The sequence below is a fragment of the Euphorbia lathyris genome, chromosome 5, assembly GCF_963576675.1.
Source record: "Euphorbia lathyris chromosome 5, ddEupLath1.1, whole genome shotgun sequence".
NCBI classification, from domain to species: domain Eukaryota; kingdom Viridiplantae; phylum Streptophyta; class Magnoliopsida; order Malpighiales; family Euphorbiaceae; genus Euphorbia; species Euphorbia lathyris.
The window spans coordinates 30,083,138-30,087,899 of NC_088914.1; positions in this window are offsets into that span (position 1 = coordinate 30,083,138).

The window sequence follows — 4,762 nt, forward strand, 5'->3', positions numbered from 1 at the left end:
CCCGATCTCAAATGTATTCCTATATAGAGTTTTTTACTATAGTAAAATTGTGCTTAAAAAAAATAATATGCACAAATTTGGATCTAATCACTCAATTATTCAATAACATTAAATTATTGTGTGTGTCATAATGTCTCGAATAATATTGTCTGGAAAAAAATGAAAATAAAGCTACCCTGATTGATTTATTTTTTTATTTTATGTCAAAAAAAGAAAATCCAGGTCAGTTTTGTTGAATTTGATGGGAAAACAAAACAGGGAGTAGCTTGTTTTCTTTCCCTTCTTTCTAGAAGTTGAGATAACGTCAAATGGTCACGTTCACTCTTCACTTGTCATCTTTTCATTATTTCAAGGAATACTTATATAAATTTTGGACACTGCTATTTGGATAGAAAATTTTAAGGATAGAATGGCTAGAATTTTTTTTTATTAGTTAAAAAGTCAATTTTAACCTTAACTATTTCTACATAGAATTTTTCTTTTTTTTCAATTTTTATTGTTTTGCAAAATCGTAAATTTATAACATTTAATACAAATTAATACAAATTGTCTTTCCCAAGGATGATTAATAATCATAAAATGCCTAACAATAAACAAAAAGCATTTACTTTGATTTTTTTTTTTCTAAATTTTTCTTTTATCATTTAACATTTCAAACATAAATTACAATTTAAATATTAACTAAATATTTATAATCATGTTCTTTTTAATTACTGTTATTTTCTTTAAGGTTTTTTTTTATTTTTTTATTTAGTTATAAAATATAGAAATAAGGTAAAATGCACCTAATATCAGTAACAAAGAGAAAATTTATTTTTAACATTTAGAACGATACAATGTAATATTTAATATTGACAACCAAAAATAATTGTATTCCTAAAATAAATAAGTTAAGTCAATTTCAAAAATCATTAAAATGTATAGATAGGGCTGAGCCGAACCGCTCATGAGCGACTTGGTGGTCCGCTCGATAAAAACTCAGTTCGACTCAGCTCGATTTGTAAACGAGCCGCTCATGAGTACGATTTACTGTCTCGATTCGTAAACGAGCCGAGTTTGAGCAGGCCAAAAGTCGGCTTGAAAGCTCGCGAGCAGGCTCGATTGGAATATTCATGAATTTTAGTTTTGTATTAGCTCACAAATATCTAAACTTAATATTACTTCGTTTGCTATTAGATGAGTTCATTCACAAACATAATAAATGAGTAATACACGAACTATTAATCAGCATCTTGTTTATTTATTCATGAACTTTGCTTGTAAGTCTGTTTATGTACACAATTAAAGAGCTATTTGCGAACAAACTTTATAAATATAATTAACGATTTACTCACAAACAATTTATGGTTAGATAATTTTCTTAATGGACCAAGTTCAAAAAGGATTTTGGACTCGAAACAAGCTCGAAACTCGGCTCGAACTCTCGTTTATTTTCTAATGAGTTGGGCCGAGCTTGAGCATGTCAAAGCTCGGCTCGGCTCAATTATGTTCATATGTTTACACCAATTGCAAATCAGTTGGTTCTAGATTTTCTTTTTTTTTACATGTTTTTGTAATTTCAAAATAGATTCAAATTGTTTATGTTTTAGATTTCGGTAAAGAGAGAACAGCTTCTTCTATTCCTTATGTGAAACATTTGGCTTTTTAATTTCTTTTGTCCAACACACAAAACACATTATACTTTTTATTTTTTATTTTTTACTATTCTTTTTTTTCATTGCGATATGTTACTCATGAGTAGATTTGTTCATGGGTGAGCTAGATCAGGTCTAATTGAGTTTTATACTAAATTATCTTATCCAACCCCAGTCGGACTGTATTATATTTACATTGGACTCGATTAAGGCTAGACCAATGTAAGAAAACTGATTTTCAAGGCCAGCCCACCTCAGTCCGTCCACTAACTAATATATATTTATATTTAAAAAAAATTCAAAAAAAAATATTTAAAAAAATTAATTATAATTAAATTATAAATATAAACAATAAAATTGCAACAAATTAAACCTTTAGGTAATTAAAATAATTACAAAATAAAAATATTTAAAATTGAGTTTTTATGGGCTGAAAAAAAAGAATGAAAATGAGTAATCTCTTAAATCCTATAGGCTAAATTGTAAATCTTCAAAATTTAATTTTTTACTTTAAATTTATATGTTAAGCTTCAAATTTCAAACATAAAATTTTATTCATGTGAAGTATATCTCTAAATGTTAAATTATAGATATAACAAAAATATGAGTATGTTAGAAAAATTAAATAAATTTAACAGAAAAAATAATTAGAATAAAGAAAAAAGGTTAAGGTGTAAAAATACCTCTAACTTTATGGGTCAGGAGTAATTTTATCCTTAACGTCTAAAATAGTGCAATTTGACCCCTAACGTTGATAAATTATGTCAATTTCAGACACTATTATAAAACCTAGATATTTTTGTTTATTATTTTGCACCAATTACATAATAATTTGTTCTAAAAAAAGATTTCATGTTTTTTATAATTTAATAATAGAATTTGAGATTAATATTTATAAATTTGGTGGATTTTTTACATTTTTTTTGTCTAATCCGTATAAAAAGACAGTATATTTTTTTTTCACATCCAACGAATGTTTGTGATTTGTTACTGATAAAATGACACACGTATGAAGTGTAGATAACAAGATTCATGACCGAGAAGACAGTTTGATGAATTATTTCTTAAATTGACCCAATTTATTAACATTAGGGGTAAAATTGCTCTTGGCTTCCAACATTAGGGGTAAAATTGCACCATTTTAGACGTTAGGGCTGGCCTAAAAAGTTAGGGGTATTTTTGCACCTTAACCCAAAGAAAAATAATAGAAGAAGAAACATAGATTTTTTTTGGCCTAATAATCCTCCAGCCCGTTAACTTTTCCAAATTAATTATTTTACCCCTCCAACTCATTGAATGTCCAATTTATCCCTTAACTCTATAAAAATGGTATTTACCACCCCCTTAACTTGTTCAAATTGGTCATACCCCTCCTCAACTCATCGAATGTCCTATTTACCTATCTAACTCCATAAAAGTGGTATTTCATACCCCATATGATCATATTTAGCCCATTAACTCTATAAAAATGGTATTTCTTATCCTTTTATAGTTCAAAATTAATAGGACTTATTCAAATGAGTTTGAAAATATATTTTTTTAATATCAACTTTTTATTTTGTTTAACTTTGATAATTATATTGACCCTTCATGTGTTTATTACAATAATATTGTATTACAATAATTAGATAATCAAAATTTAACTAGCAAAAAAAAGTTGAAAAGAGAAAGAATGAAAAAAAGATACAAATAACAAGAACATTAATATAAACAAGTTAAAGACATTATATGTAGGGATAATGTATCAAAATAGACCTATAGTTTTTGGGAAAGTATCAATTTAAGTTTCACGTACAAAGTAGCACCAATATGGGTTTAACGTTTAAAAAATGGTATCAATTTCGGCATCGATAACGGAATGTAAGGGGTGAAAATACCATTTTATGGAGTTAAGGGGGTAAATAGGACATTCTATGAGTTGGGGGTAAATGAAAAGATGTGAGAGATGAAAAATACCACTTTTATAAAATTAAAAGGGTAAATAAGACATTCGATGAGTTTGAGGGGTAAAATGACTAATTTAGATAAGTTAAGAGAGTTGGGGGAATATTAAGCCATTTTGTTTTTGAAACCACTAATAAGTGAAAAGAATGTTTTCTTAAAAAAAAAAAATGAAAGAACGAATTAGACTAGACTTTTTTAAAATTCAAAGGAGTAAATAATAAAAGAAAACTTAAGAAAAAAATTCAAAGTATATGCTTCCTTTCATTGTTAGACATTTTATAATTTTAATTAATCATTCTTTCGAAAAACAATTTGTATTAAATGTTGCACGGTTTTTTTAACAATAAAAATTAAAGAAAAAGTAAAAAAATCCATATAGAATCACTTAAGGTTAGCATAGTCTATTTAATTAACAAAAAAAATTCTATCTATTCTATCCTCAAAATTTCTATCCATCTATCTTTATTGATAAATTTTTATCAAAAAAAGGAATACTTATATAAATCAGTAGTACTAAATAATTATAATAATGCTTATATATATAAAAATAATAATAATTAAAAAAAAGTCGATTCAAATGTCGGTTACGACAAGCGTAATTTGTAATTAGTTTTTTCATTTTAAGATATTAAACAATCCAAGAGATCCACTCTCTAAAAAATATTAAAACAATAAAATACATTATATCTTATATGAGCCCTTTCCTTTTTGTTATTGCTATGGAGAGGCTCTCTCACCTGATTCAGGATGCGATTGATAATGGGAGTTTCCACCCTATGGCGATTAACAGCTTCTGTCCCCAGGTGACTCACTTATTCTTTGCAGATGATGTCCTTATCTTTCTTGAGGGTAATGAGGAGCAGTTGAGAGTCATTATGGATATTCTGGATTGTTTTTGTTCGGCCTCTGGGCAGAAGCTTAATATCCAGAAATCTAGGATAATGTGCTCTAAGAATATGAATCAGAGAGTCTGTAAGAGATTAAGTGATCTCTCAGGTATTCCTCTTACTGATTCTCTTGGGAAGTATCTGGGCGTTCCCCTCCATAGTGAGCGTGTGTCTAAAGGCTCCTTCAAAGAGACTTTGGATAAAGCTAATTCGAAGTGTGCCATTTGGAAAGCCAAGACTCTGTCTCTCGCTGGCCGCCTCACGTTAATTCAATCTGTTAATTGTGCTGCTCCCAAT